Raw genomic sequence first — 11,712 nt, 5'->3', positions numbered from 1 at the left:
CAAAGAAGGGCGAATTGAAGCCCTCTTCTTCCTTTGAACTCTAAGACGATGATAGTTCTCAAAAGCTCCTCATCAGAAGACGTCCTGCATCTCTTCTTAGGCGTCAAGTCTTTGAAGTGTTCGGGTGATGATGAAAGAACAGGACAAGTAGGACTGAAGCGTCCCCTTCCTTAAAACCTTTCTCCTAAGAGGACGAGAAAGACGCTGGCCCCGCCTGTGCGACCTAGTGTCAATCTCGTTCTCCTCGTGAGGAGGCCCCTCTGAGAGCTCCATCCCGGGTAAGGATAAGGACGCCTCAGAGGACAAAAGAAAAAGCACTCCTTCAATATCCGTGCTCGTTCACACGCTTCGGCAGCCTGGGAAGCGTCCACAGGGATCTGCTGAAGGGACGCCAGACCCCCGGTCGGAATTTCACCGTAGCCCTCTTCGGTTTTCGACATGTCCATTCCCTGAGTCCTGGGAGTCCGACAGAGGTCTATTCCTAGAGGCACTATGGGACCGATCTGACGCCCCCTCCACTACACTAGGGGCACTAATGTTTCCACTACACTTCACTGTGGTCTTCAATGCACTCACTTTCGATTCTAGTGCACGAATCGACTCCATGATGGAAGAAAGGGCAATATCTTCTGAAGCAATAACTCATTGCCCGAAGGCAAATACACAGGGTTAGATGTAACAACCTCTACAGGAAGGTTAGAATGCGAATTACTACCCTTACTTTTCACAGAAGCACTTCTGGAGGAAGATCTTCTGATTCTATCCCTTTCAAGCTTACGAACATACGAATCATAAGTCTTCCATTCATTTTCAGTCAACCTTTCACACTCTTTACACCTATCATTCATCAAACAAATATGATCTCTACATTTCGTGCATACTGTATGAGGATCCACCGAAGCCTTCGGTAGCCTAACCTTACACTCTAGCACAGTACACACTCTAAAACTAGTTGAAGAAGATCCAGACATATTAGAGAAATCCAAAACCAAATCCAATGAAAAACCACAATCGCGTATGCCAATCCACCGAGCAAGTTTCAAAAACCAAGAGACAATCAAATACTCAAGTGAACAAAGAGTTTATCCAAAATCCTAGGCGGAGGTCTGTAAACAGTTGTTTACCGACCGGCGACAGAGAAAAATCTGAATAGAAAATGGGAATGGTTTGGTTCCTGACACCCGCCTCCCATCGGCGGGAATGGGTACTAACCACCTGGCCGACCACTGCGTGTGCCGGGAGTTTTGAAATTCTGTCAGACTTCGGAGAATACAGCTATATATATATCTGACAGGTAAGTGTCATGAACAAACAAACCAGTAAGAGAATATCACAATAACAATCCAAAGCATACGACGATGTAGCGGGCAGAGAGCGATGGCGAACAACGTCCTCACACCACACGGCCGAAAGCAAAAGTGATTCTTCACCTCTCAGTTGCGCTGCGCGCGCACTGTCGGACAAGCAGTTAACTACCGAAATCCCTTGTTCGAAGTTTACGACCGTTCCAGCTGCTGCTAGTTACCTTCCTATTGTTAAAGGACAGATGGTTTGTATAACGTATCGGAACAAACGCGTCCTTCAGATCCACTGAAAGCATGAAATCGTTCTCCCTGATGGAGTCGAGCATGGAACGTGCCGTCTCCATCGTAAACCAAGACTGGCGAATAAATCGGTTCAGAGGAGAGAGATCTATCACCGGGCGCCAGCCCCCCGAAGACTTCTCCACCAGGAAAAGGCGGCTGTAGAAGCCCGGTGAACGATCCCTGACGATCTCTACAGCTCCTTTGCTCAGCATGGTCTTTGTCTCCTGTCGAAGAGCAATGTCCTTTGATGTTCCCTGGATGTAGGTCTGAAGATGGACCGACTTGGAGGTGAGGGGTGGCCGAGATTTGAAGGGTAGTAGATATCCCTGCCGAAGGATGTCTACTATCCAGGTCTCGGCACCGTAGCGCTACCATGTTGCCCAATGGCTCGCCAGGCATCCCCCCACTTCCGGCAGCAGGTGAAGGGAAACGCCGTCCCTAGCGTTTCCCGCCTCTCTTCGACTTCTTCCCTGCCCCCCCTCGAGAGAAGGAGGGCTGGGAGGGGGGCTGATGACGACCTCCCCTAGCAGAAGTTGAAGGAAGAGTCTTTCCTCGGGGCTTAGAAGGGGCAACTGTCTTAGCAGCCGAGGAGGCGCTAGCCAAACTCTTGGGTTTGGCCGCAGTAGCTCGAGGCTGCCCTGAAGCCTTCGAGACTGCCTGGTGTACTAGGCGGTCACTGTCATCAGTGCAGTGCGCCGCCTTTCTACCGCAGCGTCCACCATCTCTCCAGGGAAGAGAGAGGAGGAACTCTGAATAGGTCCATTACGTAGTCCGAGTGCCACTTCACTCCCAGCCCCCCAGGATACCCGTGTAAGGACTGCGTCCCTACGCCGAAGTACCAGGTTGGCCCACAGGTTTATCGTCTGATGGGCGAGGTAGGAAATGGCCCTACCTCCAGACTGGCAAAGTCTCCTGAAAGTCGGGTCTTCTTTGAGAGTAGAACTCCCAGAGTTGGCCGCGACTTTGGATACTGTGAGGGACCACAGATCCAACCAGGAGACTGCCTGAAAAGCTGCCATAGCGGTCGATTCCAGGGCAAGTGCCTCCTGCTGCGAGAACCAATGGTTCTCCGACAGGAGCTGCTGCAGGGACACACCCGGAGTTAGCCTTGCTAGTTCCGGGTTAACCTGTTTGGGCGGCATTGGATCTTCAGAAGGCACGTAGAAACGCCGCTGACGCTGTAGAGGAGGAGGAAGTAGCTTAGATGACCTGCCTGACTTCAGCGAACCCTCCCGTCCGGAAACAAGAGACTCCACCTGGTCAAGCACAGAGTCAGCCAGCTCTGATCGCGGCAGACCCACCATCGGTTTGGGTTCCCTCTTCGAGCCCCAAAACGACTCGAGCCGGGACGTGGGCTCGGATGGTGGGAGCAACGATCCTTCCCCGAGGTCGTTGTGCTGACGAATCAGCGCAATGACTTCGGCAAAGTTCCTCTGAATCTCTGGAGTGACGGCGTCTTGAGGAGTAGGACCGTCCAGTCCCTCCAACAAGAGCAACTCCTGAGATCCTCCCCCTTCAGAAGGAGGAACAGCAACAGACCCCTCTCGGTCTCCTCCTGTCACTTGCGCGTACGTCCTGGTTGATCCTAAGAACGTGCCTGGCACGTACGGCGTCGTGACGGGATCGCGAGGGGCGCGCGCCTCGCTCTTCCCGGCGTATCCCGAGGAAGTTGAAGGTACAGGAGAGGAAGACCTGACGCTCCCCCCTCGCTCACTGGCAGAACCAGTGTGCTTGGAGGGCTGCAGATGATCACCAACCCGCGGGGAAAAGGAAAATGGGGATCGAAGTCGGAATCGAGGCCTGCAGGGCCGGTCACACCGCTCACCTGTGGCGAGCGGCTGGACTGAGCACAGCGGCCCTGGTCTCGTGCGTCAGATGAGCTACTGCTGGTCCCCCTATCCGCCTGGTCCCTGTGGTAGCGGCGGTCAGGAGACCTGCAGAGACACTGTCGCAGTAAGACCGGTGCATGTCCTCGCGGCGCATCGAACCGCTGGTACCAGCCGAGGCTGGCGCCAACGATCAGGGGGAACCTCTTCCCAGCCTCAAGACATGGCCAAGGTTCAGACCGTCACGTCGACACCCGGGTTACCGGCGGTGGTCGCTGCGAGAGCAGCCGCTGGCCTGGCGAGAGTCACCTGAGTGGCTCTCAACCAGCAGCCTTCTGCTCCGTGCCGCGGTCCTGGCGCCGAACCCAGCGAAACTCTGGCTGTACGGTCTCCCGCGGGAGACCGTACACTCGGAACCTCTCGCGAACGAGAGACCGAGCCGGAACCTGGCTTAGCGGCAGCGCCGCTAACACCAGGCGAGGAAGTACTGGTGTTAGCCGGTACCCCTCTGGTCCCCGTCTTCTTCTTCCGTGCGGAAGGAGAGACGGCCCCTGTTCCCGAAGGAGCAGGAGGACCAGCAGAAGGACTCCACCGCGTGGGACGGGCCCTTAGAAGTTCCCGAAGGAGCCTTCTTAGGGGGGGAGGAGGCAGCCTTCTTCTTCTTCGGCTTGGGAGCCTTAGAAGTCGAAGAGGAAGAGGCGGCAGCAGACGACGAAGACGACGATGAAGACGACGACGACACCTTCCTCCTCTTCTTCTTCTTCTTCGTCAGCTCTCGCAGGACAAACGTCAGGTCAGCCATCCAGGAAGGAGCCAAGGCTGCTGTTGCCAAAGCAACAGAGCCCGGCTGCACCTGTCCGGACAGACCAGCGTCTGGGGCAGCAACACCGTGGGCTGGAACAACGTGAGCAGGAGTGGGAACAGCAGGACCAGCGGCAGGAACAACAGTAGCGGCAGGTACAGCAGGCAAAGCAGGTAGGCCAGGAGGCTTAGCGTCAGCCAACGACATCCTGGGTACCGGCGGCAGGTCCAGGGGCGAGCTCTTAGGGCAGCGGAAGTCTGGGGAAGGCAGCACGAAGAACCAGGGCGGCGGTGGCACGCCCCTCCTCAGTACGGCAGCGATCGGCCCTTGCACGGCGGCTGTTGGCGTCACCGACATCACATGGGGAGTATACACCAGGTGAGGAGGGGCAGCGTACCCTGGGGTAGAGATCGTGGTAGTGGTGGTGGTCACCGCTCCATGGGTGACTGCCCCAGACCCCGCCAGACGCTGAATAAGCCCCTGAATACTCGGCACGCCCTGCAGTCCCAGTGACGCCCACACCTGTCCAAGGTCGTCCCCTACGGAAGAAGCACCTGTGGGAGCAACAGTCGGGTAAACATGAGGGGTTCCCTCTCGCACGGGGGGAGGCAAGCCCCACCCCGAGCGGACGGAAGACCCCGAATACAGTTGCACGTCGGGGTAACGAGCGCCCTCCTCCACACTCGACGGATCAAGCGAGGAGAAGGACTCCGAAACCCCCCCCCCCCCCGAAGGGAAAGGTGCCATACTTGGGAGCTGAGCCAGGGGTAGGAAAGACGAGGAAGTATCGGTAACCAAAGGAGTCGCTGGAGAGCTTTCCGACGACTCCTTGGCAGGCCTTCGTTTCTTCCTACCCTCGTACAGCCCCCACTACACCTCCGACCAATTTACACAGATTGCACATGGCTCGGCCCGAGAGCATTCACGCCCTCGGCACCGAGTACATAAATCATGGGGATCCACTTCAGGAAATGAGCAAAAGCCGCCGCATTTACGGCCCTCCAACCCGGGACACACTCTTCGGGTGATCGGGGGGCGCGGCGAAAGCTCCATTTCTTGATCCATGATAATAATTAATAATTGAAAAATGAAAATATGGTACTTACAATTTTTCACTTTCAAAACCAAACAAACCAGTAAGAGAATATCACAATAACAATCCAAAGCATACGACGATGTAGCGGGCAGAGAGCGATGGCGAACAACGTCCTCACACCACACGGCCGAAAGCAAAAGTGATTCTTCACCTCCCAGTCGCGCTGCGCGCGCACTGTCGGACAAGCAGTTAACTACCGAACTCCCTTGTTCGAAGCTTACGACCGTTCCAGTACCTTCCTATTGTAAAGGACCGATGGTTTGTATAACGTATCGGAACAAAGGTAATTTAAATGAAAACCAAAGTTTTGGTAAGGTACAATTGGTAGATAATCTTTTTAGTCATAAAAATGACATACAGAAAATGCAGACAACTTGTACCTTAAACCTTTTGACATTTTATACTGATACTCATTTTCCTAACTGAAATAAGTATACTATCATATGCAAAAGAGATATCTTCCAGACAGGGAATACTTCTTTCAGATCAAGAGGCTTATCTTTCATAAAGTGATGTAGGTTTATTTAAGTATACACTAGGCAATACACTAACAAAGTTTGTAAACATACGGAGGTAAGACAGTACTAGTACGTACTGTGTTTTGCAAATTGCCCATGATTACTAATATCATTTATGTATTGTATTTTATCATCATCATCTCAGTGAAAATAAAGATATTTCTTACTTGTGGTTAGGATCTGTCAGAAATGATATAGTTTTCCACCAAGATATTGGTGAGATGCAAAAATTATATATAATTTTTGTTTATTCATTGTAGGTGTACTGGTTACATTATTTCTTACTGATGAATTTTCAAGGTGTTTACTCATAGGCCTAAGCTACCCTCTATCTCCCATGAATTTGTCATGACATTACTATTTGCTGATAATGAATGGCTTATTGAGTGTTTTTTGTCCATAGTAAACACAATGTGAAACTTTCCTCATAATTTGTCATCAGTTTTCATTCTAGCATAAAGTCTTATGTGGTGGATGATTCTTGGTTTACTAATGAACCAATGAAGCATTTCATTAAATACCATGAGCTTTTTTGGTTTTTCCAATCTCATAGTTATGTATTGTGGCACTGATATCCCTCTCTGTGAAATACAGTGAATTTTTACCATACAGTCAAACATCAGTGGCATCATATGGAATGGCATCGCTAACTGTAAATCTTTACCAATGATTCAGCCAGTGATAGGGTAAGCTTTACTGTAGCCTGGGAAGGTTTAGTTACCAGTTGACCAGGGGACAGTGCATTAGAATGCAACCCTGTAAATACCACTATTTAAAAAAAATAAAATAGTAAATAAATAAATAAATAAATTTTACTGTAAACCATTATCGTATTTTGGACTTGAAAATGTCATTCCCCTAAATTTTAATGTGTACTTTAAGAGTCTGACATCTGAAAAAAGACCTAACCAACCACGCAATGTGCAATAGGGTAAGTGTCCAGTACCTGCTGCTTGGTTAGGTTAGATGTGGTGGGTTGGGTCATTAGTGAACAAAATGATACGTAACATTCAACACACATTAACATTTTACCAAACTAGGTGCTAGGCTAAGAGGGAAGTCCCCTGACTGAGTATGATCCAGCACCTTAACCTATGGAGGCTCGATGGTTAGGTTTGAGAAAGGCAAAGACTAGACTGTCAGAATATGGTCCTAGGTAGTACTACTACCTAGTAGCATAGCGTGTCCCGGGGAGAGAATGACAGCCAAAACTGCTTAAAATATCATAAGGTAAAAAAAAAACAAAGTTTAATACATCGTAAAACAAATGTCAATGAGCAACTTACTAGGTAGGTATATGCTACCTACCTATATAGCCTAGTAATACCTACCTAGTAGCTAGGTAGTAGTAGTAGAACTTCACCTGATAGGCATGACAAGGTCTAACTCTTACCTGCTTTCTTTAAATAAATAAACTGATAAAAGGTTTAGACCTTACCTCAAGTTTCAGACTTTTATTTTGTGAAACAGTTATTATCACATGTTCTGAGGTCCAACTTGTCGATAAAATTATTGCAATATGTCAAATTTAAGAGTACTAGGTATATCGTGGTCTAGTTTAGTTCGTAGACGTTTCAGCCGTTCGTCCGAAAGGTAGCTATATAATTACGAAAATTAGCTTCACTGTACCTATAATATATGATTGGAGTTACTTTTACTCATGTTATACAAATTCGTCATTCCAAATGAAATAATGGCTCAAAAGTACATTCAGAGAACCAGTCTGTAGAATAATATAAAATGTAGATTTTAATGCCAACAATACATAAGTCAATCATGAGTTTCGATCACACTAGGACCAAGTAAACATTGTGTCCGAAAGTGAAGAACCCTACCAAAGAAATATATTAAAACGAAATATACGTACATGTAGATACCATCAAACATAACTTTGTAATCTGTAAAACAAAAAGATTAAGTTTGATGTGAATTTTGTAGAAAAATTGTATAAAGTGTCTAAAATTAGCATATGAAATTGTTTTAAGACAAAGATATTGCCAGCGAACAAACATTCGTTGACTGTGATGTGTGCACCAGAATAACCTCCTGTGGTCGTGACGATTTTTTTCTTTTAACTTGCTTGAAGGAAAAAAATCCCTAATGCGTACGTTCCACGCGCTGGCCTTTCATTTCAAGGCCTTAATTGCATCACCCTGGCGGCCAATGACACATTCGATTGTAAATGCGATACTAACTCGGCAACGTGTAATGAATTTTATATATTTTATTCAATTAGTTTGCTCACACCATACCACCAAAGCCAATATTATATAAATATAGGCTCTGATACCATTATCACACTGGCATGTTTTGGTCCCTATATGGAAAAGGAATCAGCCTTATGCGAATACCATGTCATTTGTTAGCAATTTTAACATTTACTTGTATAACCCCGACTGTGGTAACAGATCTGATTATTTATCACGATATGACCTTATCCATTTTTAAACCAAAACCGGTTAAAGTGATTAACCAGTTTAGGATATATTTGGTTATTTTCCGTTACTTTAATTGTTACTCTATTTTACCTTCCAGTGCAAATTGCATTCGTGTCATGCAATAAGTGAATGTTAAAATTGCCAACGAGTGCCATAATATTCGCATGAGGCTGTTCCCTTTCTATATAGGGGTCAAAACATGCCAGTGTGATAGTGGTATCAGAACACACACATACATACATACATCATACATATATATATATATAATATATATATATATATATATATATATATATATAAAACTTTGGTGGTATGATTTGAACAAACTATTTAAAATATATGAAAGTCATTGTGTGCCACATTATCCTTTATTTACATCGATTGTGTAATAACGAACTTGAAATATAAGGCCAGCGAGTGGAACGTGTACGAACTGGTGTATTTTTTCCTTCAAGCAAGTTTTAAAAAAAGTCGTCACTACAAAGGAAGAGCTTTGTGATCCCATTAAAAGGTTTGTATTCTTGTTCTTTATTTATTTATTCATTTTTTATTTATTATTTATTTATTTATTTATTTTTTTTTTTTTGCTGGTGAGGCTTTCTTTTTTCCTCCTACTGGATGTCGGAGCAGAAGAGACCAACTCTCTCTCTCTCTCTCTCTCTCTCTCTCTCTCTCTCTCTCCTCTCTCTCTCTCTCTCTTTTCTGAGAAGGAAGACGGTGCGTGCAGGATGTCACTATAAAGCGTGTCTCGTAGAAGGAAGGATGATCTTGCTCACTTAATCTTGTATTTGATTTGCCTTTTGCCTTTGTAAAGCCGAAGTTCTGTAAGGACAAGCTTTTTTCTATATCTTTATTGGTATTTCATCATCACGCCGCGTTGTTCCTTTAACCATTTTTATTGAGCGTTCCGCGGCCTTTCCGCCGATGTATAACTCATGTATACGTAATTTTCATTATTTGTATGTCTTATTATCTTTAAATGTATGTCTCCAGAAAACACAAACCTCCTTCCGGCCCCAGACCCAGTTTCTCTCTGCTCAGGTAGGATACCACATTTATCAGTCCGCATCCTCCTTTATAGCCCGTTTTTACCTGTAATAAATACTTTACGGGCTGCTCGGTGAGCAAGGGCCCGTGCTGACACAAGGTCAGCTTAATGAAAAACAACATAATAAATTATCAGTACCCAGCTACCTGTCTTACTCTCTGGTCCCCACAGTTCCTTTAACCATTCAGATTCGTCACAAATCAAGATTTCCCCTACGATAAGCATGACCTCTCGCATACAGTAACTTAGCGCATGCGCAGATCGAACTTTAGAGTGCTATCGTTTAACGCGTTGTTTTATATATTTATGGATGATCACCAAGCAGTTAGCGTACGCTCAGTTACATTATATTCGTTATTACTTTGGCTACTTGATGAAGCTGAACGCATGCTGTAAATGATCAGAATAGAATCAGAATCATTATGAAGATTGTTATAGTAGTTTATAGTCTTGTGATTAGATAGTTAAGTACAAGCATTAAGTATGAAATTGTTCCCATTCTAACATTCATGATTAAGTCTTATAAAGTTCAGATCTTGAGGTTTTCACTTACGTAGTTTATGTGATCATAAGTGCCAGTGATACTTTTAAAATCTTCGATTTACAAATTCAAGTCTATTTCTGAGTTTGTCTGATTTTATCGTAAAATATCTACAAACGGCCTTCCTGTTAGCCTTCTAAAAAAGCAATACTTTTCATATTTTCTAGGTTTTTTTTATCTACATTTTCAATATTCACATGATTTAAATTAAGTAAGTCATAGCCACGTGCGCTTGGAATAGTATAATTAGCAGGAAAAAACTTCAGCAAAAAAGTAAGGAGATCCCAAAGCTTTTCCAGTAATTAATTACGTTTTGTAAATCACTGCTACCGCCACCTTTGGTATGATTTAAATCAAATTTCACAAGAAATCCTTCCAACAGAAAAACAGACTAAGCTACTCAATCATATTATTGTAGGCCAATGAATTGAGTGGCGTGACGCTACATTAATATGTGGTTCCATTAAAATGAGAAACGCAGTGATATATGATAATGGAGGATACGAATGACGAATTGCTTGAGGGAATCACGTTCAATGTACCCAGGGAATAATGCTGAATGAATCGTTAACATGTAGATGTTAAAATTACCAGCATGACCGTGCGTACATCTATATTGTTATAAATGTGTGTGCGAGTGTGTATACATATATACATATACGCATCACACACATAATATACGTATTCATTATATGTATGTATATATATATATATATATATATATATATATATAGTATATATATATATTATATATATATATATATATATATATATATATATATATATATATATCTATATATATATATATATATATATATATCTGTGTGTGTGTGTGTCTGTAAAATCTACTGTTCATTTTTACCAGATAAATATGTAATTGCAATAGCTACAATGCCCTCTGAACTTCTCGTCAAGATTATGGTATCACGGGTTCGTTTCCTGCTATCGGACATCATAATGTCTTCATATTTCTTGCACCTGGATCTGTAGCCTTTGTAGTGGCAAGCGTATAAAAAAAGCGCGAAGAATTTGAGAAGATAAGAGGGCATTACACACACCCACCCACCCACACATCTCATTCAACCAGCTGAACAATCCGAAATACCTAGAACTGTTCATTCACTGCAATGATGCTATGACATCAACATCCGGATTCATGAATAGCAAAATAAAAGCTCAGAATAAACGGCTCTATCATGGCCATCTAAAGAGGAAGAATAAAGGATTTATTTGCATCCTGTCGTGTTCCTACGACTACTGATCACTGCTGATACTATTAATGTTTTTCCATCTTTTTGTTGCCATTACTTCGCTACTGGAATGCAAACCAGCATTTTCTCCAGTCGTGAGAGACTGGGTTACTGAATTCTCGCTTATTATCAGTGAGCTGTGAAACCCAATTCAATTCCTGTGGAGAAAGTTATATTATGAAACTCAATTCAATCTCTGTGGAGAAAGTTATGGTATGAAATCCCATTCAACCCCTGTGGAGAAAGTTATGTTATGGCATTCAATCCCTGTGGAGAAAGTTATGTTATGGCATTCAATCCCTGTGGAGAAAGTTATGTTATAAAATCCCATTGAATCCCTTTGAAGAAAGTTATGATATGGCATTCAATCCCTGTGGAGAAAGTTATGTTATAAAATCCCATTCAATCTCTGTGAAGAAAGTTATATTATGAAAACCAATTCAATCTCTGTGGAGAAAGTTATATTATGAAACCAATTCAATCTCTGCAGAGAAAGTTATTTTATGAAACCCAATTCAATCCCTGTGGAGAAAGTTATGTTATGCAAACCAATTCAATCCCTGTGGAGAAAGTTATATTATGAAACCCAATTCAATCTCTGAGGAGA

The 11,712-nt window shown here is 44.5% G+C and overlaps 1 protein-coding gene across 2 annotated transcripts in view; it reads right to left on the bottom strand.

Moving 5' to 3' along the window:
* The window catches only part of LOC135225617 (RWD domain-containing protein 2A-like), a 65,328-nt gene extending 57,725 nt beyond the window's left edge, over positions 1-7,603 (bottom strand). The window contains exon 1 of one of the 2 annotated variants that reach the window (XM_064264935.1): positions 7,458-7,603. The gene's annotated coding sequence lies outside the window, so the exon portion shown is untranslated. Of the gene's footprint in view, positions 1-7,266; positions 7,426-7,457 lie in introns of those variants that run through there. The other variant, XM_064264934.1, reaches the window with a different exon arrangement.
* Positions 7,604-11,712: the final 4,109 nt, after the last annotated feature.

The sequence above is a fragment of the Macrobrachium nipponense genome, chromosome 13 (assembly GCF_015104395.2).
Source record: "Macrobrachium nipponense isolate FS-2020 chromosome 13, ASM1510439v2, whole genome shotgun sequence".
Classification (NCBI taxonomy): Eukaryota; Metazoa; Arthropoda; class Malacostraca; order Decapoda; family Palaemonidae; genus Macrobrachium; species Macrobrachium nipponense.
The sequence above is the reverse complement of the archived record's forward strand: the minus strand, read 5'-3'. Positions and strand labels throughout refer to the sequence as shown.